This window comes from Macaca thibetana, chromosome 2 (assembly GCF_024542745.1).
Source record: "Macaca thibetana thibetana isolate TM-01 chromosome 2, ASM2454274v1, whole genome shotgun sequence".
NCBI classification, from domain to species: Eukaryota; Metazoa; Chordata; class Mammalia; order Primates; family Cercopithecidae; genus Macaca; species Macaca thibetana.
The window spans coordinates 190796699-190821197 of record NC_065579.1 but is presented as its reverse complement, the minus strand read 5'-3'; the positions used below and the strand labels follow the sequence as shown (position 1 = coordinate 190821197).

The 24499-nt window shown below is 36.4% G+C and overlaps 1 protein-coding gene and 1 long non-coding RNA gene across 3 annotated transcripts in view; one reads left to right on the top strand and one right to left on the bottom strand.

Annotated features, from left to right (window-relative positions):
* ROBO1 (roundabout guidance receptor 1) overlaps positions 1–24499 on the bottom strand; it is a 1153604-nt gene that overhangs the window by 708540 nt on the left and 420565 nt on the right. The window lies entirely within an intron of this gene.
* Positions 9989–24499, top strand: part of LOC126947916 (uncharacterized) — a 45284-nt gene continuing 30773 nt past the window's right edge. Inside the window, exon 1 of one of the 2 annotated variants that reach the window (XR_007723255.1) lies at positions 9989–11298. This is a non-coding gene — a long non-coding RNA (uncharacterized LOC126947916). Of the gene's footprint in view, positions 11335–24499 lie in introns of both variants that reach the window. The other variant, XR_007723254.1, reaches the window with a different exon arrangement.

Genomic DNA, 24499 nt, shown 5'->3' with positions numbered 1-24499 from the left:
ACCATTTTAGAGACAGAGTTGTTGAGACTGATTCTCAGATTAGTTGGATTATCCCTCAGAGCACATATGTGAATTAAATGAGAATATATCAGTGTAAATTCTATAAACTCTAAACACTCAATCATAGTTATAAAGTTATTATTATTACTTTGATTTATACAAAGGCAATTTTCACTTGAATGTGCAAATTTGGGCATTTTAATATTTTAAACTTTCTCCAGGCCAACAGGTCTCTACATTGAACTTCTTGGAAAACTGCTTGAATATCCTGGTTTAGTAAATCCAATAGGAAGCCTCAAATGACCTCGCACAGTATTCGTACACATTGTTTTATTTCATTCTTCAGCCCTCAAAAAAGACAAGTGTCCGACAGTACACTCTGAGGAAAGCATGATGAACCATGTAAATGAAATCCTGAAAATGTAGCAAATCTTTTCTGCAAAAGGTAAAGCAATATTTTCTCATTGTCAAGATTATCTTCTGTGAAAAAAAATCATGCAAATATTGACATAATGAAAGGGAATTTGAAGGAGTTTTAAACATTTGAAAGGTAGGCATAAAAGAAAATTAAGAAATAAGAGATATGTGAGAGAACCTAAAAAGGAAAACCAGTCTGAATTGTGAGGTGTTAGGTTGGCGCAAAAGTAATCGTGATTTTTGCCATTAATACCTTGAGGCCTCTCCGTCGAGGACACTGGACAATTTTTCTACTTCACAATGAAGAAAGATTATTTATTTGAAATTCTTTAAAACTAAAAGTAAATTTCATTTGTCTTTTTTAAGATTGTCGCATAATTTTGTGATGTTAGGAAACTATATATGATCATATCTCTCAAGGATGAATTCAACTAATTGAATATTGTATGTAGGCAGAATGATTTAGGTGGATGAGTATTGACTCTAGGGCTGAGCTTCTTGGGTCCAAATCCAAGCTCTGTAATTTACTATATTTGTGAGAAGTTAAGTCACTTTACCTCTCTAAGCTTCCTTTTATTCTTCAGTAAAAAGGGATGTTATGATGCTCAATTGAGTTCATTCATACAAAATACTTAACACATACTTATCACAAAAATAAATAATTATTATTTATACTACACACACACACACAAAAACAAATAGGAAGATTTAAGAAAGAAAATTTACTCAAAATAAGTATTTTAGAATTTCACCTCGCCCGGCTGGTTTTTTGAACTTTGCTTTCACTGATGGTCTCGAAAGTGATCCGCCCGTCTCGGCCTCCCAAAGTGCTGGGATTACAGGCTTGAGCCACCGCGCCCGGCCCCAATATTTCATTTGAAGAAAAATAGTATGAGTATTTTCAAATAAAATACAAGAGACTGACAGGGTCACTATTAAATATAAAATATTTATGCATATTATATATATATACACACACACACACACACAAATGTATTTGGCAATTGAATATTTACTCAGTAAAATATGCACTGGCTGATATAAATTTATTTCCACTAAAAAAGACTTTAGAGAATACATGTTGGAGAAAATATATAAAGCCTTTGTTACGAAGTGGCTAGTGTATTCAGACTGTTTGACTCTATTTTAAACTTAAATAGACTTCTGAGTTCCTCAGCTTTATCATCATATTCAAATCACCAAAACATGTGTATGTATCATGGTCATTAATCAGATTTTTATAACTGAAGATAGATTTCTCAAAATAAAATTTATATATATATATATGAAGAACAGGAAAATAGGTAATGATGTTCTTTATCCTGCATGAATAAATCACCATTTGCTGATTTTTTGTGTGTGTATTTCAAGCATAAATTTCATAGTAAAATGGTAATGAAGGAAGTAGAAGCCCCATGATCCATTCTCTAGTCCTCACCAATCCTTAACTAAGGGCTCATTCTTTGGGAATGATTCATATGACAGCCAAAACCCAACAGACAAAACCTGCTTCTTTTCAATACTTGTCAACAATGCAACAATGGAAATAGCACGCCACTACATGAAACAGAGTATTAAGGGTCTGACCATATTTCATGTGCTTTGGTATACTATAACAAGTTAAATTTCCTATATAATGAATTAGACATAATGAGTAAATTTAAGCTTTGTCATTTAAATAGATATGTAGAAATAAGAGTCATTAACCAAGTACACTTTCTCAAAATTTTGCAAAACATGTAAAATACAACATTAATTAAATATGTAAAGCTTTCAGGCAACAAAAAACTGATGGGTTCATTAGGACAATCTCTTTTTTAATAATATGAAAGTTACGTTACAAATATCATTATAAACTATTTCAATGAAAGGAGTTAGATATAGCAAAGGTTTTTACTTTAAGTGTAAATGAATCATTAAAATAGTGTCACCCATATTAATGCACATAGACTCCCTCTGTAATATGCTCTAATTTATACTGCCATCTTTCAAAAAATAATATATGAAGAGGACAGTTGGAAGCTTGAGCAAGAACGTCCGTTAAAAATCAATCTTGTTTTTCTTAGTTCTCAATCTTAAATACAGGGACAATTTCAACATTTTAAAAAAAATCCATTTAAAATTTATTTACCACAATTTTTCCAAAACACTGGCAGAGTATTTGATTTCAAGTCCTGCTTAGGAGTTGTATCGAGGCAGAATATTAAATAAAACTCTTGAAAATCATAATAAAATTTTATGTACATAATGACATTCTATAATAGAGTTCTATAATCCATGATCTTAAAAATATATCAGATTATATTTTTAAAAAATTTCAATAGTTTTGGGGAACATGGGTTTTTTTTTTGGCTCTATGGGTAAGTTCTTTAGTGGTAATTTCTGAGATTTTGGTGCACCCATCACACGAGCAGAGTACGCTGTTCCCAATGTGTAGGCTTTTATCCCTCATCCCCCTCCCTCCTTTCCCCTTCAATCCCCTTCAATCCCCAACGTCCATTGTATCATTCTAATGCCTCTGTGTCCTCACAACTTTGCTCCAACTAAGTGAGAACATATGATATTTGGTTTCCATTCCTGAGTTGCTTAACTTAGAATGATGGTTTTCAAACTGGATGGAGTTTGAGATTATGGATTTTTAAGGATAGAAGGGGCTGCAGAAAAAATCCGGTACAATTTTACCACATTTGTGAGAATCTGCTCTTCAACAGGTAATTTTACAGATTTTGGAGGAACTACCTCTTTTATGGCTAGGCCATTTCACAAGTTGTACTATTTCCTTATTAGAAACACTTCCTTGTATTTTGTCAAAAGCTATTTTCTCATTGGTTCCAGTTCTCTCTTTGGGCAATAAAATAATCTATCTATTCTCGCTTCCCCATGGCAAATCTTGAAAAAATTTAGAGAGTTAGCTTTCCTACTGTAAAGCTTTACTTATCTAGGTCAATTGTTCCTAGTTCCCTCAAACATTTCTCAAGTTACTAGGTAACAGAACACTCTCCCATTTGGACTCATCAGTGCTGTCAATATTCCCCTCATCGTGTGCCTCACAACAAGCCAAATGTTTAACTGTAGTTTGCCATCTCCCTTAACAAGTGAAGTTAAAAATCCTGGTTCTGGAACGATGCCATCATTTTCAGTTGGAAATTAATTTGTTTTCTTATAAAACAGAAATAATGTCTTCTTGGTTTTCAAAATATGTCAGCTCTGCCTAGCCCACAGAATTGTGGTATGTATCAAATAACAAAATACAACATAGTGCTTTAAAAACTGTAAAGCACTATAGAAGTGTGGGGTAGAGACGCTATTATTATTTTTAGCATTCTCTTTTTTTTTTTTTTTTTTTTTTTTTTTTTTTTTTTTTTTTTGAGACGGAGTCTCGTTCTGCCGCCCAGGCTGGAGTGCAGTGGCCGGATCTCGGCTCACTGCAAGCTCCGCCTCCCGGGTTCCCGCCATTCTCCTGACTCAGCCTCCCGAGTAGTTGGGACCACAGGCGCCCGCCGCCTCGCCCGGCTAGTTTTTTGTATTTTTTAGTAGAGACGGGGTTTCACTGGGTTAGCCAGGGTGGTCTCGATCTCCTGACCTCGTGATCCGCCCGTCTCGGCCTCCCAAAGTGCTGGGATTACAGGCTTGAGCCACCGCGCCCGGCCGATTTTTAGCATTCTCTTAAAGATTAATTCAGTTGTTTTCTTTATCAAATTCAGTTGAAATTCCACTCTTTATTCAGGAACTGTTGTTAAGTGAGATAGAATAATACAAATTCGTTACTGTCTAATGAATCTCAAGCAACATATTAGTACTTTACCTGTAATATTTTATTTAATTGACATAACCTTGTGCAGGTAATACAAATAATTCTATTTTACCTATTAGAGAATTTCCAAGATTATATACATATTCTTATTAAACTTCCCCTGTTGGATTCAGATCACTGTTCTCTGGACCAGTAAACTCCAGATATTTTTAATGGAACTCGAAGATGGTAAAAACGATTGAGCCAAATTTCAATAAACCTATCTATTTTGTTTATAAATTATATGTACTAATATCCTGATATGTACACTAATAAAATTAGTAATTTAAAAGGGTGATCTAACTATAAATGGAAATTCTAAAATTTTCTCACTGTGGAATATCTTTCTATCCTTAAAAATGTGTATGTGTGCTGGTGGCAGGAGGATGTTTAGACAACACGCTTTAAAACATCCCAACAATCCTTCTGCACCACAGTTTGGCAAACTAAGACTCAAAGGTCAAATCTGGCCATAGAATATTTTTCTACAGTCCATAAACTCATAATGGTTTTTATATTTACAAATGGTTGACAGAAGGCAAAAGAAGAATACTATTTTGTGATATGTGAAAATTATATGAAATGTAAATTATATAAATTGTATTACAAATTGTATTATATAAATTGTATTACAAATTTTTATTGGAACACAGACCTGCTTCTTTTTGGCACCCTATCTATGGCGACTTTCATCCTATAACTAGAGACATGAGTATTCGTGACAAAATTGGTATGGCCTGCAAAGCCTAAAATATTTGCTCTCTGGAACTTAGGAAAAAAAAAAAAAGCTTGCAATCACACTGTAGACCAGTGAAATCTTATTTTTAGTAGAAGTATAATGACAGTCATTGGAAATAAGACATTTTGTAGTTAAAGGGACTGGCCTTATAGTTTGAAACTCAGACTTCTATTTCTTTCTCTCACTAGCTGCACATCCCTTGGAAAAATGATCTTTGCTTTCTGGTCCTTCAGGTCTGCATTTGTAAAATAACATTGGACTATATGAGCCCTCTGTGCCTGAAAGTTCATCAATTTTATGTTCCTGAAATGTGCCATGCGTATACAAATACATCTGATATATATGCACCACAATAAGAACCAGACATGTATGGCTCAGAGTCTCTCGACTTGATGGGATAACTAACTATAGTAATAATAAAAATAAATCTTTGCATTGGTAATACAGTTGGCATCCTTCAGTGTAATACTAAGAAATGCATTTCCAAAGTGTTATGCTTGAAGGAGCAGAACTGTAATTTAAGAAAATGAATGTTTCAGCATAAATAAGTTATGACCTCTAAGACCATAAAAATGTAAATCTGGATTTAATGAAGAATTAAATACTTTTGAATTTACCATTAAAAAAATCCAATTTGATGTTGAATACTATAACGTTTATTTCACCTTTTAGAAAGCCTTATGAAACATTTTCTGAACTCTTAGGTTGCAAAGTAGATTTATTTTACCCATTCAATTTTACTTTTACTCTGAAAAATAATTAAGATAAAACAGTTACAAAAGTACAATGTAATATTAAAAATAAGCCATTTATAAGAGACTTCTGATTGTGTTAATAAATAAAAAAGTGCTTTTAAAAAAATAAGTGGATATGTTCATTTCAGCAGTCTGAATTATTTTTCTGGATCAGTTTATTATCAGTGGTAACAAAGATTTTAGACCTGCTGATAGAAAGCAGGTAATGATAATTAAGAAATTTTTTCACCCAAAGTAGTTACAGCTTGTAAATTATTGCAGAAAAAAGTGTGCCAAATAACGGAGGTAGATTTTCCAGATTCCTAGGAAATCCCCCCTTCATGTGACAAACATTTGGACTCTACATAAACTCTTTGAGGACAATAGGTTATCAGTTTCTCTCTGGTCTTATAGTCATTGTCTGCTAAGGTATGCTGACGATAATAATAAAAAAAAAGCATAGCCTTCTCAGACATTAAGAATGTGACTTTAAGAAGAACATTATGGATGACCTAATATCAGACAAAAAAAAAAAAAAAATACCATGCAGGTACTAACAAGTGCTAACATATTTAAAAACACAAGAAGGCAGAGAGTTAATGCCAGGCTTGTCCCAGAAAAATCTAAGGCGTGCATTTATAACATTTGTAGAAAATTTCAAAAGTGAATCTGAAAACTGAGCACACCAATGCACAAATGAATTTATATCACAACCATAAAAATTCTAGGGTTTGTTGTTGAACATTTCATTGCATCAAACAAGAGAAAAGAGAACTAGGAGATGAGGGCTGACATCTCTGACTTCTAGAGCGAGAGCTCGTCCACTGGAATACTGACACACAGTCTGAGCATGTGTCTTTGCTTGTTTTTCCATTTCTACATCCCTGGCATCTAGAATCACAGCGAGCATTTGGTCGGCACTCAGTCAACAGTTGTTGAATGAACTAGGGGTGCAATGGGGACAGCTACAACATAAAAATTAAATAGCCTGGAAAATCTACACTGTCAGTGTTTTGGAAACGGCCACATTTACTATCACCCAAAGTGATCTTTCCTGATAATAAAGAAAATTACTGCATGAATTAATTGAGTCCTAAACAATTTTTAAGTATCCATCATTTATAAGTTGTTCTTGGCACTGGAGATAAATAATAAATCAAACACAGTCTCTTACTTTATGGATCTTATATACGAGTGAGAAAAGTCGGGAAATAAATAATAAAATGCCACTGTAATATTCCGGGTGCGGTGGCTCACACCTGTAATACCAGCACACTGGGAGTCCGAGGTGGGTGGATCACCTGAGGTCAGGAGTTCGAGACCAGCCCGACCAATATGGTGAAACCCCGTCTCTACTGAACATACAAAGATTAGCTGGGGGTGGTAGCATGCGCCTGTAGTCCCAGCTGCTTGCAGGGCTTAGACAGGAGAATTGCTTGAACCCAAGAAGGGGAGGTTGCAGTGAGCCAAGATCGCGCCACTGCACACCAACCTGGGCGACAGAGGGAGACTCTGTCTAAAAAAAAAAAAAAAAAAAAAGAAAAGACAAGAAAGAAAAAATATCAATTGTGATCACAAAGATTTTCTTCTTGATTATTTTTGGTTTCTTACCCTTTATCTCTCACCCTTTGAAATGTCTTTGATTTAAAGCACAACCATTCATAACCATGTAAATCACACATATCCTTATTAATTATCAAGCCTGTGATGCTTACCCATCACAAAGTCTCAAGCTTGTCCACAAGATTCCTCAAGATCTGAATCCCACCCACGCCTCACTCTAACCTCACTTAGCACCCTCTCCCTCGCTCATTCCATCCACCCACACTGTCCTGAAGTTGATCCTCCAGCACACCAAACCCTCACAGATCTCAGACATTTGCCTTTGCTGTTTCTTATGCAAGGTATATTTTGGTTACATTTAAGCCCCTCTTACAGGCTCTGGAAACAAACACTGGGCTGAATTTTAGCTATTACTAATGGCCTGCAAAGTTGGTCAAGTTTCTCTTTCTCTCTGTGCCTCAGTTTCCTCATCTGTAGAAGGGAGTTTTTACCTAGGTCACAATTTGCTTGTGAGAATTAAATGAGTAATGGCTGCCTAACGCATGATAAAATGCACGTAAATGCTACCAGATTGGTGCCAAACTCTCTTTTACATTCTTAAGATCTTTGCTCAGCGAGGCCTACTGGACCCTCTCATTTAATATTACCACTTCTAGGCTGTGTGTGGCGGCTCACGCCTGTAATCCCAGCACTTTGGGAGGCCAAGGTGGGTGGATCACCTGAGGTTAGGAATTGGAGACCAGCCTGGCTAACAGGGTGAACCCCATCTCTACTAAAAATTCAAAAATTAGCCGGGCATGGTGGTGCACCTATAATCCCAGCTACTCGTGACGCTGAGGCAGGAGAATTGGTTGAACCTATGAGGCAGAGGTTGCAGTGAGCAAACATTGCACCACTGAACTCCAGCCTGGTGACAGAGTGAGAATCCATCTAAAATATATATACACAACATATATATGTGTGTGTGTTTGTGCATATATATGTGTGTGTGTGTATGTATATATATGTATACATTTCCATCTAATATATTATCTGGTTTTTGTTATTTCATCGTGTTCCTCAACTAAAATATTAGATCCATGAAGGCAGGGTTTCTGTTTCCGTGATTATCGCGTTCCTGGTGCAGTACCTGGTTATAGTAGATGGTCAATAAATTTGTGTTCAGTGAAGAAATAAATGAATGCGTGATGGAGCCCTCTGTACAATGAAGACATGAATGTGTTTATAGACATCACTGATCCGAAAATCTTTGATTCAAATATATATTGGAAAGCACTAGCAGGATGGTGTTTTGTGGCATATATAATAGTTTCAGATTTGAAAGAAATCTTTAATTCGTATATTTTATACCACATTTTTTAAAAAGATGGTAAATAGTTTTCTTCACTAACATACTGAAATTTCTGGGTCTGCTTTTATAAGTTAAAAAAAAAATGTATTTTAGGCTGGATGTGGTGGCTTATGCCTGTAATTCCAGCACTTTAGGAGACTGAGGCAGGCGGATCACCTGAGGTCAGGAGTGTTTGAGACCAGCCTGGCCAGTGAGGTGAAACTCTGTCTCTACTAAAAGTACAAAAAAAAAAAAAAAAAAAAATTAGTCAGGCATGGTGGTGCGTGCCCGTAATCCCAGCTACTCAGGAGGCTGAGGCAGGAGAATTGCTTGAACCTGGGAGGTGGAGGTTGCCATGAGCCAAGATCATGCCACTGAACTCCAGCCTGGGTGACAGAGCAAGACTCCGTCTTAAAAAAAAAAAAAAAAAATATTTTAGATACATCAGAATTCAAAAATATTTATTATCTGTAGTACAAATTCACTACATACACTATATATTAGTTTTACTCATCGATATTTATATAGCATATCGGAGAAGTTAATATATATTCAAGAAATTTGTACAGGGAGTGACAGTATCATATTGATAAATAAATTATCTAGGAATGGTGATATGGCTTGGCTGTGTCCCCACCCAAAATCTCATCTTGAAGTATCAAGGGCGGGACCAAGTGGAGATAATTGAATCACGGGGGCAATTTCCTTCACGCTGTTCTTATGATAGTGAGGTCTCATGCGAGCTGAATGGTTTATAAGGGGCTTCCTCCTTCACTCAGCTCTCACTTCTCTCTTGCCATCATGTGAAGAATGATTTATTTCCTTCGCCTTCTGCCCTGATTGTAAGTTTCCCAAGGCCTCCCAAGCCATATGGAACTGTGAGTCTATTAACCCTCTTTCCTTTATAAATTACAGTCTCCAGCAGCTCTTTACACAGCAGGAGAATGGGCTAATACAGTAAATCTGTACCGCAGAGAGTGGGGTGCTGCTATAAAGATAACTGAAAATGTGGAAGCGACTTTGGAACTGGGTAACAGGCAGATGTTGGAACAGTTTGGAGAGTTTGGGAGAAGACAGGAGGATGTGGGAAACTTTGGAACTTCCTAGAGACTTGTTGAATGATTTTGACCAAAATGCTGATAGTGATATGGACGATGAAGTCCAGGCTGAGGTGGTCTTAGATGAAATTGAGGAACTTCTTGGGAACTAGAATAAAGGGGACCCTTGCCGTGCTTTAGCAAAGAGACTGGTGACATTTTTCCCCTGCCCTACATATATATGGAACTTTGAACTTGAAAGAGATGATTTAGGGTTTCTGGCAGAAATTTCCAAGTGGCAAAGCATTCAAGAGGAAGCAGAGCATAACAGGTCAAAAAATGTGCAGACTGATGATGCAATAGAAAAGAAAAACCCTTTTTCTGGGGACAAATTCAAGCCCATTGCAGAAATTTGCATAAGTAATGAGGAGTTGAATGTTAATCAAAAGACAATGGGGAAATATCTCCAGGACATGTCAGAGACCGTCCTGGCAACCTCTCCCATCACAGGCCTGAAGCCTAGGAGGGAAAAAGGGTTTTGTGGATGGGGTCCAGGCCCCCCTGCTCTATGTAGCTTTGGTATGTGATGCACTGCATCCCAGCTGCTTCAGCTCCAGCTGTGGCTGAAAGAGGCCAACGTACTTCTCAGGCAATTGCTTCAGAGAGTGCAAACCCCAAGCCTTGGCAGCTTACACATGGTGTTGAGCCTGCGGGTACACACGAGTGAATAATTGAGCTTTGGGAACCTCCACCTAGATTTCAGAAGATGTATGGAAACACTTGGATATCCAGGCAGAGGTATGCTGCAAGGGCATAGCCCTTGTGGAGAAGGGAAATGTGGAGTTGGAACCCCCACACAGTCCCCACTGGGCCACTACCTAGCAAAGCTGTGAAAAGAGGGCCACAGTCCTCCAGACCCCAGAATGGTAGATCCACTGACAGCTTGCACTATGCACCTGTAAAAGCTGCAGACACTCAAAGCCAGCCTGTGGAAGCAGTTGGGAGGGGGGCTGTGCCCTGCAAAGCCACAGAGTGGAACTGCTTATGGCCGTGGGAGCCCACCTTTTGCATCAGTATGACCTGACTGTGAGACATGGAGTCAAAGGAGATCATTTTGGAACTTTAAAGTTCAGTGACTGCCCCATGGGATTTTGGACTCTCGTGGGGCCTGTAGACCCTTTGTTTTGTCCAATTTGTCCCATTTGGAATGGGTGTCTTTACCCAATGCCTGTACCTCCATTGTATTTAGGAAGTAACCAGCTTGTTTTTGATTTTACAGGCTCATAGGCGGAAGGGACTTGCCTTGTCTCAGATGAAACTTTGGACTGTGGACTTTTGAGTTAATGCTGAAATAAGACTTTGGGGGACTGTTGGAATTACGTGATTGGGTTTTGAAAGGTGAGGACATGATATCTGGGAGGGGCCAGGGGTGGAATGATATGGTTTGTCTGTGTTTCCACCCACAATCTCATTTTGAGTTGTAATAATCCCCATGTGTAAGGGTGGGACCAGGCAGAGATAATTGAATCATGGAGGCAGTTTCCCCGTACTGTTCTCATGGTAGTGAGTGAGGTCTCACGAGATCTGATAGTTTTATTAGGGGCTTCCCTCCTCACTTGGCCCTCACTTCTCTCTCCTACCACTATGTGAAGACGGATGTATTTGCTTCCCCTTCTGCAATGACTGTAAGTTTCCTGAAGCCTCCCCAGCTATGTCGAACTGTGAGTCAATTAAACCTCTTTCCTTTATAAATTACCCAGTCTTGGGCAGTTATTTATAGCAGTGGGAGAATGGACTAATAAAAATGGCTTACTCATACTTTCTCATACCCTATCACATTGTATAGCTATAGTTTATCAAAATATATAGAAAATATTTATTTAAACAAATTAAATATAAGCCAATCAATTTTCTTACAAAGCCTCATGCTATGCTAAAATATGTGCTGCAACTTGTTCAGAAATTATTATACAAAATAATAAAGGAAAGTTAACATAGGTAAAATAATACACAGACTATTATAATAATTTTAAAGCCTTAAGTATAACCAAGAAACACTAAAACTTTTCTTTCTAAACATTTTAAAAGGCAAAACAAAATGTTATCCTTCATTTGTTATTAGTTTGAATAAATAGCTTATAAAATACAAGAAAATATTGGGCTACTATGCCAAATCAGCAAAATCTGTAGTAGAAATTTCATTGTACACTATATATAAAGGTCAAAATCAATTCTGATTATTATTTTGGGTTGCCTTCAATCTTTAAAATTTAAAAATTGTTGAGATCCTAATTGTATTTAATTTAAAAATGCAGTAATTGCTTGCTGTTGCTTTTTGTTAACTTTGGAATTTGGTTACATAATCTTATACAAACATATCAGCACATTTACTTATGAAATCCAGGCACAAATTATACAGATGACTATCTTTAAATATTGCATTTAATTTTCTTTTGCCTTTGTTAAACAGAACTAATCATGTTTTCAAAACAGATTTACATTTCTCTCAAAAACAATTCTCAACAAATTGCCACCTTTATTCTTGTAAGTGCCCGTTTGCCTCCTGAATGTTACTTTACCACACTCAGTATGATCACCTTATTGCCCATTTCTAACTTATTTTGTCAGAATATTATATCACCTGATTACCAGATTCAGAGTCACTCACTCCTATAGTTCGTAATTGTGGCTTAGTTTTTAGTTCAATGTAATTCAGTGGACATGCTGAGGACTTTTGTCAGGTGAAGCATTAAGGCAGGTATTATGTGAATTAAAATTAAGAAAACAAAGTGTAGGCTGGGTGTGGCGACTCGTGTCTGTAATCCCAGCAGTTTGGGAAGCTGAGGAGAAGCAATAACTGGAGTCCAGGAGTTTGAAACCAGCCTGGGCGACATAGTGAGAGCACTTCTCTATGAACAATAAAAACAAACAAACAAACAAACTCAGCCAGGCATGGTGGGTGTGCCTGTAGGCCCAGCCACTCAGGGGCTGAGATGGCAGGGTCGTTTGAACCCAGGAGTTTGAGGCTGCAGTGAGCTATGACTGCCCCACTGCATTCCAGCCTGGGTGACAGAGTGAGACCAGAACTCAAATAAGAACAAAAAATGAAACCAAACAAACAAAAAGAAAAACAAAGTATTTTTTGTGCCAAGGAAACTTGCTCTCCTACTCTGTTGTGCTAATTACATAACACTGACTTTATGTAAAATGCTACTACCCGGCATATTCTAGAATTGTTTTACCCTGAAAGTGATGATGATAATACCTATGTATAGCTACACAATGAAAACGTTAATATGATTTTCCTGGCTCTTGGTGGTATTCAGTAAATAAGAGCCATTTTAATGATTTCTGAAATGATTCTGAAATGATTTCTTCTGAAATGATTTCATTTCAGAAGAAATGAAAAATATCCTGGTCAAGATTAAACATTTCAGAAGATTCTACAAAATAATGAAACAACATTTAAATAAACTTAAATCTTAAATTGGTTGTATTAGGAAGTTATAAACAAATTTCAATTACATGATTGTTTACATAATTCCAACAGTTACTCTTTTGGAATTATTTCCTTCACAAGGATAAGCACGAAGAAAAAAAAAAAAGTCAGTTTTATCTTTATAGTAACATATTGTTTTGCCAACAAATGGGGCTGTTCTACTTACTCATCTTATTTTCGATTTATACAATTGAATATATCTTGCACTTTGCCAAAAGTAATATTCATGATCCAAAAAGCACCTTGGTCACCAATAACATCCATGTTGCTAAATTCACTGTTCCAATTTTGGTTCTTATATCCTTCCCTCCTGAATGTTACTTTACCACACTGAGTATGATCACCTTACTGCCCATTTCTAACCTATTTTGTCAGAATATTATATCACCTGATTACCAGATTCAAAGTCAGTTATATAGTTCATAATTGTGGCTTAGTTTTTAGTTCAATGTAACTCAGTGGGCATGCTGAGGAGTTTTGTCACATGAAGCATTAAGGGGGGTATCACCATCCCTCCCTTTGATGTATTTTCCTCACTTGAATGCTAGGACATTTGTCTCTCAGTTATCTTTCTATATCTCTGTTCTTTTGCATTCTCATTTGCTGGTAACTTCTCAGCTTCTCAATTTCTAAAAAATAAAAAACCTTTGGATCTTTTTTCTATCTCTATACTCTCTAGCTTGACTATTTCTTCTATTATTGTGAATTTAAATACTATGCATATATTGATGGTTCTCAAATGTATATCTCTATTCCTACTTCTCACCTGAACTCCACTCAGATATGCTACTGTTTATTTGTTATTTCCATTTGTATATCTCATAATTATTCTCAATGAGAATATTAAAAAATCAACCTTTGATTTTACACCTCGCTAGCCTTTCTCTTTTTCAATAAATGGCAACTCCACTCTTTATGTTTGAAATCAACCTTGACTCTTCTCTTTCTTTCTCCCCACCTACAATCCTTAATTTCAACAGCAAATGTTGTTGCTGATACCTTCAAAATAAGTCCAGACTCTCAACTCTCAAAGGTTTTCACACTTTCTATTGTCAGACCCCAGATCCAAGCCACCATATCACCATTGGTTCATTGTAATAGCCCTGTTTCTTCTGCTTCCATCCTTGCTCAACTTCAATTCCTTATCAGCATAGTAGACAAAGTGAGCAGGTTTAAATGTAAATCGGCTCACCATAGTCTCAAAGTTTCCTTGTAAATAAAACTCAAAATCTTTGTAATGGACCATAAGAGCCTGCTTGGTCTTCCTCATCCCTCTTACTTCTCTGGCCTTGTGTGCTCTTTTCTCCCCTTTGTTCATTCTTCTCAGCTACTGTGGTACGATTGCTTTTCCACAGTACATCATAACACATTTGCATGCCATCATGCCTCTGCACTTACTCTTCTGTCTGACTAGCACACATGGCTCACTCCCTTTTTGTACCTGCATGCATTCCCTCAGTCGTCATCATCCCTAGTTAGCCTGTGTTGAATTACAATCTAATTGAACCCTTCCTGAAGACACTATCTAGTTCTCTTTCCTGATTTCTTTCTTTCCTTAGCACTCATCCACGTCTGACATACTATATAAGGTGCTTTTGTACTTTTGTATTTTTCATCTTATCCCACTAAGCGTTAAGCTCTTTTGAAGGCCAAAATTTTGTCTGCGTACTGCCATTTCTTTGACCAACACCAGTGACCAACCTGTAGAAGGCACCCCAAATACATTTCTTATTAGTGAATAAATAAGTAAAAGTTTACAACTGGGGAGTTATTTAAAACAATTTATCTTGATTACTGTTGAGTGTCTTTACCACTCCAGTTTCCCTAGGTCTGGAATATTTCTGGCTCTTGGCTGACTTTAATCTTCACTCCAATGACTTTGATCTTACAATTTAATGACAGGCCTATCAAGTTCCAACTCTCTATGTTCTGGCTTCTAGGTTCCCTGCATGTTGGCCCCACCCGCTTGGCAGGTGTGATAGCCTGTTTGCTCCGCGGGCCTCGCCCAGCACAGCACACCCAGTGTCTGTCACTCGTTTCTCAAAACCAAGTTATGTCAGTCTGCTGGCCTTTTTCTCATCACCTTATATAAATTTGTCTCTCTTGAAGCTGGATGTACCCAAAAGATATTAAATTGCCTCAATCCAAAAGGCATATCTAATTCCATTTCTTTGCCCATTCCAGCCTGCTTCATACTATCACAATCTTCCCCTGCTATGTCACAAGACAGGACAAGTCCTCAAAGTGTCTGCCTCCTGCTTTTGTGATCCTTCTCTGTCTTGGGTTTTAGCCTTTTCAGGTAAACTTGGATCATGACTTAAATAAGGGAAGAGTGAACTTCTGGAGCTCCAAAAATTCATGTTACCAGGAGAAAGGAAGTGTGAGATCTAGAGTCAGAGTGGATGTGATCGTGGGTTGCAGATTGTTCTAAGAGTCTGCCAGACCCCCACGAGTGGACCCCTCATGATGGCTTGTTTGGGCTCTTCTCATCTTAGCAGAGAGAGAAATTAACTTTTCCTAGTAGAATGGTAAGAATAAAATGTCACTAGGGAAAGTACCTTGGTACCACCCTTTGCTATGTCTCTCCTATTTCTTAGGAGTTAGAAATAAGAAGATTTTTGTTTGTTTTGTTTTTAAAAAAGCCAGCTCTTATAAAAAACAGATATAAACAATTTTCATAAAATCTGCAGAGTGCTAAAATAGAAATGTACACAAGAACTATATTGAGGGTTGGCATGTGCAAAGGTGAGGAGGCGAGCCTGAACCTGGTGTTTCTGGATTCAACATGCCCGATGTAGATTAAATATGGGGAAGTGATTTTAGATACTATAAAAGAGTCAAGCAGATGTGATTAGGAAATTCATACATAGGGTAGCCAAAATGGCTCCTAAGTATACTGCAGAATGTACAAATTCTTTAGTAATTTTATAAACACAAGCAAAATCACAATGTGATATTGTACAGCACCCATTGAATTAATAGAATTTGGAAGGTGGGTAAGTCCAAGTATTGACGAGGTCATAGAAAACCAGAAACCCTCATGAATTCCCAATACCATTTGAAAATAAATCTGATTGTACCAAATGAACTAAGTATGCTTATAGCATGTCATTCCAATGGAATTTCTGGTAGAGTGCTTTTGCTTCACAGGCTCAGGAAAGGGCTATTTTGAAGAGAAAAACAGTTGCTAAAACATATGAGATATGATTATAAAATTAAAAAAACAATATTCATACATTAGCAAAACTGCTTCTGGGAAGGATTTAGAAGATTCCATTTTCAATTGCATAGGCACTGAGGCTTCACTTTCTTATCTCATTTTAACTTGATATTGTAGTTTGTCATTAGATTCATTTCACATCTTAGCAGTTCCTATCTTTTTTCCATCACTAATTTACCATTGGTTCTTTTTTTTTTTCTTAATTAAAAAAAATGACAGCTTGGGTGGGAGGTGTCTCACCAGGTACCAAAGCTGGTCTTGAACTCCTGGCCTCAAGCACTCCTCCCAAGTTAGCCTCCCAGTTAGCTGGGATGACAGGTGGGACCCACTGTGCCTGGCTTCTACTGGTTTTTTATGTTCTATTGTCTCGTTATAGTGTTTACTCCAACTACCATACTTATATTAAACATTTAGCTCACCTATTTGTAGTAGTTTGTTCCATATATTTTCCCACTAATATTCAGATTAATAGAATTATTAGAGCAAATCTTTGTTTTCAAAAGTTAATTGGGAAAATAATGTGCTGTTCCTACTTTTTAATATTAGAGGCTTTTTTGTGTTTTCTACGCTTCTGAATCATAGTCCTGTTGGTAATTTTTATTCAAACAGTACAATGAGTAGGTGGAAAATTTTAATCAAGAAAATTTTTCTGAGGCAGATGAGTTAGGAATAAATGTTTATTATATGTTGAGGGAAAATGAAAGAGAGGGGCTTTCCAATTGAAAGGAAACTCAAAGCCATGGAAATAAGTAGGAAGAAGTAGCAAGGAAGAGTGGAAAGTTGGCTGGATTTAGCTGGGTGGGAGAGCCAGTCTGTAGCGGGAAAAGATAAAATTAGAGAGGTACAAAAGTGCTAGCTGACAGAGGACCTTGAATTATAGGCCAAGAGTTTAGACTTGATATGGTAGGAGTAGCTGATTCTTGAGCAGGAAAGTGATGTGATAAAAATGGCATTTGCAGAAGATTATTTTAGCAGTCAACAAAGGGATAATTGTAGCAAAAAGAGACTGGAATTAGGATAACCAGCAAAGAAGTTATTGTAACCTGTGTGTGAATAGGATAAGTCTGAAGTTATAGAAAAAGGGAGAAAGCGATAAATTTGTCAGACATCATAAAGAAAAATGGCTTTTAAAGCTTGCTTTCTAGATGGTGAATTTCAAAATTACTTCGAATGCTTGTTAAAAATTTACGTTTCTATACTACATATCAAAATTTTTAATGTGATACTTTCAGTGTGATGACTGGGAATGAGCATTTTAAGAAGTTACCTATGTGATATGTTTTAACATAAAAGTTTGAGAACTTCTGGCCTAGTGGAAGAATTAAGAGACTATAATGACTATATCTTAGAGTAAAGGAGGGAAAAAAGGATACAGTGATCATATGGCAGTCAATATGGGCTCAGAAAAATAATGGAGTGATGAATCAAATCTTTAAAATAGAGCTGTTGTTTTAGAACAACTTTAGGTATATGCATAGCTTTCCCCAGTATCAACATCCCTTATCAGAGTCAAACATTTGTTACAATAGCTGGACCTACATCGCACATCGTTACCATCCAGTCCATAGCTTAGAATTCAACTCTTCATATTGTACATTCTATGGGTTTGAATAAATGTTTATAATATGTATCTACCACTATAGTATTATGCGAAGTAGTTTCACTGCCCTAAAAATCATCTGGACTCCACCTATTTATCCATTTCCCCTCTCACCCCCCTAACAATTGTTCTCCTCACTGTTTTTATAGTTTTACCTTTTTCAGAATGTCGTATCGTTGGAATCATAGAGTATGTAGCCTTTTCAGGTTGGCTTCTTTCACTTAGTAATATGAATTTAAGTTTCTTCCACATCTTTTCACAACTTATTTATTTTCAGCATCGAATAATATTGTATTGTCTAGATTTATTTATCCATTGAAAAATAAATGTATTCATTCCCTTACTGAATGATATCTAGCTTGCTTCGAAGTTTGACATCTATGAATATAGATGCACAGATTTTTGTGTGATAAAAGTTTTCTGCTTCTTTGAGTAAATACCAAGGAGTGTGATTGCTGGATTGCACAGTAAGAGTATGTTTAGTTTTGTAAGACACTGTCCTCTAAAGTGACTGCATAAGTTTGCAGTCGCACCAGCAACCAATGATAATTAATTGGAATTTGAAATAAAGAAACTGAGCAATCGTGGCAAAAAAAAAAGATGCTGAATTTTGTGGTTAACAGGTTAGAATTAAAATAAAAGCCTTCACAGAAATGCACCTGAGACACTGAGAAAGTTAGTGAGAAGTCTGCAGTAAACATAAACGTGGAATACACTGCACTATTGATGACAGCTGAGACCATTAAATACAGTCTATTATTTTATACAGAAAGGTAGGGTCCTATACATAGGTTTTCCCAAATTAAAGTGGGAGAAGAAGAAAATTTGCCAAGGAAGGAAGAAGAGCAGACAAATATGTAGAAATGAATCTGAGTGTCCTTTGAGCAAAGTCTGGGAAGAAAAAACATTTAAAATAATTAAAAAGGAGAGGAGGATTTTATCAATTGTACATACTCTTTATGGTCCTTGGGGTTCGTGTCATAAGACCTAGCTGTTTGTTTCCCACACTTGACTTAGGACAAGGATCACTCGGTGTATTTATAAAAAACTCAGACTCGCAGGTCTCACTTCAGTACTGAAGTCAGAATATGCAGGAAACAAGCCCAGGAACTGGAACTTGGCAAGTTTCTCAGGTGGCTTTTATGACTGCTCAGAGGCTAATTGTTTCTTATTGAGATTAGCAATTCCCAAACTGTTCACAGAGGGATGGTGGTATATGTTGGTATAATTCGGGTATAAAAAAATCGGCTTGTATCCAGGCATGGCTAACTAAAATTACATAAGGTGAAGATGGAAGTACTCTTCCAGATTAAAATAGAGTGGTGGTTCTTAATCCAAGGTGATTTTGTCTTTTGGGGATATTCTATATCCTATAACATATGGAGACAATTGTGATGGTCACAAATTGGGGGTAGGGAGAATGCTGCCATTATCTAGCAGATGCAGACAAGTGATATGCTAAGAGTCCTATCATGCAAAAGAGAGCCTTCACCTCTCTCCATAGCAAAGAACGATTGGCCAGCTTGTCAATAATGCCAAGACTTAGAAGCTATACAATAAAAGAGAATAATAGTTAAATGCAGTAAATGAATCACATTTGGATTATTGTTTACAATTAAAAGTAACAGCAACAGCAGCTATAAAGTATATTCTCAGAACACTTGTGGGAAATTAGTTTATGGGATTACTAGTGTATAATATAGAATTATTGCTGTTGTTTTTCTAAGGTGTGATGTTAATTGAGTTATGATAATGAATGCTTTTGTTAGGATAGGTATGATGAAGTCTGTAAAAATGCACATATATGTGTGTGTGTGTGTGTGTGTGTATATATATGGAGAGAGAGAGAGAGGGAGAGTGTGTGTGTGTGTGTGTGTGTGAGAGAGAGAGAGAGAGAGAGAGAGAGAGAGAGAGAAAGGGTGATATGATTTGGTTCTGTGTCCCCACTTAAAATTCATCCCCAGTTGTAATCCCCACGTGTCAAGGGAGGGAAGCATTTGGACTATGGGGGTGGTTCCCCCATGCTGGTCTCATAATAGTGAGTGAGTTCTCATGAGATCTGATGGTTTCATAAATAGCAGTGTTTTCCTGCACTTTCACCTTTCTGTCCTGCTGCCATGTGAAGAAGGTGACTACTTCCCCTGCCACCATGATTGTAAGTTTCCTGAGGCCTCCCCAGTCACACAGAACTGTGAGTCAATTAAACATCTTTCCTTTAGAAATTACACAATCTCAGGTATCTCCTTATAGCAGTGTGAAAACGGACTACACAGAGGGATAACATATATGTGATTAAATATTAACAACTTTGAAAATAGGAAGAGGTCTAGAAATCTTCACTTACTATTCTTTCAACTTTGGTACATTTCAGTATATTTGAAATGTGTACACTAAAACATTTAACAATATATGCTTTGGATTTGGACCGATTGCTTCCTTATGCTTGATTTGATTCTGAAATTGTTTTTAATTTCCATCTTTATAGTGCTTTCAGCTACTCCTAGGACTTCTTGTTCTTAGTCATTTACAGACCCTGAGATGCCTTTCCTGACAGGAGCAGAAGTGTAGGCAATTGACATGTGACTCAGTGAGGAATCTGACAGCTTTGGCCAGTCTCCCTTTTTTATTTCTTCCTTTTATCTAGATGGCTTTTGCTCTCTGGGTACAAATGATTTGAGACTGTTTTGCTCTTGTTCACTTCTTACTGCAGGGTCTAATTACCTGTATGGTACCTGAGAATGGGAAACTACCCAGTGGCTTTCAAAAACTGTCCCTTAGACACACAAAATAGGAAAAGAGATAAAGACCCACATCGTTTTTGCTTTCCCTTGAACTATCTAAACCTACCACAACCACTTTCTAATCATGATATGATATAGCTCGAGTGACTGAATGCCTACAGAGGCAAAGTTGTAATCTCTGGTACTCTCTCCTTACCCTGCCATACATTCCCGGGTAATGAACAATTTTGCTGAAGCATACCTTTCAGCTTTGAACAGTTTATAAGCTGTCCTCAAGTTTTATTAAAACCCAGTGGCTTTTTCTCTCTTGCTAAATATTTAAAAATATCTTTTCAGCATTTATAGTATCCTGCATTCTGGGCTGCTCTGTAGATACTTGATGAATTAATACAGCACAGATTTTAAATATGATATTTTCTGCAACTGGTAAACACACTGAAATATTTCTGAGAGTCTAATATGGAGGATAATTCATAGGTCAAGAATAATTTCTGAGAAGTTCTAATTAAAGTCAGTTTTATATATCAAATCGTAGGTAAAGAGATGCAGTGATATATTGTCATTGAATTTAGTTTCTTGACTTTGATGTAGATTGCTCTATATTGCTCTTTTTTACATTTACAGAGAAATCCTGTAATCCAATTTTTGAGTTAAAATTAAAACAAAATACATTTCTACAAAATAGGGCTGGTGGTGGCTTAACCAAAATGGTTTTGATGATCAAGATATTATGACTATGTTGTATTTTTCTTACCAGAATTAAGGGGTTTTCTAAATGCTATTTTCTCATACTTTTAATTTGTAGAGTCTGAAACCCAAGTGGAATGAATGAAAGTATGCTGGGATTTTCTACATCATCGTAATTGTAGAATTATGCCTGCCTTAAACATACAGGCTGACTCTTGCCTTCATTTTATATGGGTTTTATCAGAACATATTAACTCTTTAGGAAAAAACATTACTTTTTTTTCTTTTGTCCATACACATATAATTTTAGGACAGCTATCTAAGTGAATATTTATTATTTAAGTGAATATTTCTAGGAATTAATTTTATCTATGTAGAGATCCATCTACTTTTCAGAATTTTACAATGATCTATTAGAATCAACTTTTCAACTAAAGCTTGAATTTTCTAATAAAAACTTCCTAAATTAAATAGAAGACCTGTTTTCTTAGGAGAGCTTCACAAATTTGTTCACCATTTTAGATTATCAAAAGACATCATTTTTAAAAGTGATCATGTTGCAAAATAAGACATGTTCTAGGATAATATGCATATAGATTACATTAAAAATTATTTTAAATAATTTTTTTAAAATCTAGACTGTACATTTAGAGTTGGAATAGTTTTCAACTCAATACTTTATTTCTGTACTATGATAACTATGACAATTTATATTGTCCACAGTCAAAATATTCAATTTAATGATAACCTTTTTGGAATTCATAATATAGTGATAAGTGAAAAAATAGGTTTTACAAAGTAGTATATAGTTACTTATAATAAAATTGTCTGTGTATATTTAGCTTTATAGATAGGTCAATAGACAGCATGAAAACAAATATAACCCCATTTTAACAGTATTTATACCTAGGGGTTGATAATACAAAGCAAATGGAGGGATGGAGAGGTGTAATTTTTTTTGTGTTTCATTTATTTTCTAAATATTTCCACAACATGTCTTAAATAGTATTGAAGAAAAAAAAGCTATAATGCTTTTTCCTTTTCAATATGTGTGTGTGTACCTTTAAAATCTCGTGAACATTTGATATGCTTGATATTAGGATTCTGTAGAAAATCCCAAATTCTGTAATATCTTAGCATGTGTGTTGGACTGAAAATATTTCTGATGACGGTCGAGGTCATTTATTAGCCAGCATGCAACACAGTCTTAAATTATCTTCTCAAGGCAGTGTATCAAATAATGATGACATGATAAGTGAATAAATGCTTATTTGTCACTAAATTAATTAAAGGATTTAGCTTATAACCTGACTATAAGCCTCAGGATTGCGATAAAGTGTGACATCTGACATGTTAAGGAATTTCAATATTTTCAACTACAGACAATAAATGGCAAGGCAATATTATCGGCAATAGTATCTTGGAATCCTTGTAGAGGAGACAGGATCAGAGAATACTTGGCAAGTAGGTGAGTTGATAGTGATCCACCATAAGCAGGAGCAGAAAAATTATTTAAAGACTTGCTAAGATATAACAACAAATGCAGGATATAACATTCACATTTAAAAGAAGAACAATAACTTGCCCACTCATGCAAAGCACACTAGTCAGAAGTGAACAGGTTCATTTTGAACAAAGGCACTAAATGAATCACCAGCTTTAATACCAAGTGTAGTATCGTGTTATGAATAGAAGTTAAGATGTTGGTGTGGCGCAGTGGCTCATGCCTGTAATCCCAGCACCTTGACAGGCCAAGGTGGGCAGATCACCTGAGGTCAAGAGTTTCAGATGAGCCTAGCCAACATAGTGAAATCTGTCTCTACCAAAAATAGAAAAATTAGCCAGGTGTGGTGGTGCACATTTGTAATCCCAGCTACTTGGGAGACTGAGACAGGTGGATTGCTTGAACCCAGGAGGCAGAGTTTGCAGAGAGCCGAGATTGTGCCACTGCACTCCACCCTGGGAGACAGAAAGAGATTCCATCTCAAAAAAAAAAAAAAAAAAAAAAGTGAAGAGGCTATAAGTGGAAGAGACACACATCACACATGTACTCAGGTGAAATGGAGTACTGGTCTATAATTTCTGTTAGATTGAGACACACCTAGGTAACATAAATAACAGAAGCACCTTTGATCATGGCCGAAGTTGATGGCCAAATATTAAAATGTATGCATTTGTTTAGCTCCTCTTACATATGAACTCTTATCTTATAGCTACATGCAAAAATGAGGCAAAGTCTTCCTCCAAATGTTCACAGTGTTTTTTGAGGGGGCAGGCAAGGAAACACAACAGTGGAAAAATTGGCATAAGATAGGTATTTATAAAGTGACTTAGAGGTAGAGGACAAAGAAACAAATTCTAATTCGGATATGGAGAAGACATCCTATTGGAGGTAATGTTTGTGCTGCACATTAAATAACAAATAATTTCCCTCCCCAATGACAACAATCTCAGGAATTCATACGGCCGATGCTGCATGGAACACTGTTCACCGACAACTACCAGTCAGGTGCCTATTTTGTATGTTTGAGTGGATAAAGGACACGGATACTTTCAAAACTTTTATGCATAGGCAAATGTAATGATTATATACTTCTTCCTATTTCAAAAGGACAGAACGTAGGAGGCTTAGAAGCAGAATTTCAAGTTTCCTCTCCAAAATAGGCCTGATTATGACTAAATAATAGTGCAATGAAAACCCGAAAGTTTAACTGAAAAAATAATATCAATTGAATCTAAATATTAACAACCCACTGCTTTAATAGTATTCAAACAACATTGTATAGAACAATATTTGTCCAACAATCTAGTTAAATCTCTGTTTATGTCTTGTTCATGGGGTTTTCTATTGTGAGGATGCTAGAGAAGGTAACCCGAAAAATCTTTACAAACGAAAGTAAAATATCTGTGGTCTTTTAGGATAAGCATTCATGAATTATGGATTCATTTCAATTATAACCGCATCTAATAAGATGACAGAATTATAAAGTGAGAATTAGCCTATGAGGATCAACTTGATGTAAATGCTTCCTTAGGCTTGTGATGGCATTAAGACCCAGAGAGCACTTTGGGAGGCCGAGGTGGGCGGATCACGAGGTCAGGAGATCGAGACCATCCTGGCTAACACGGTGAAACCCCG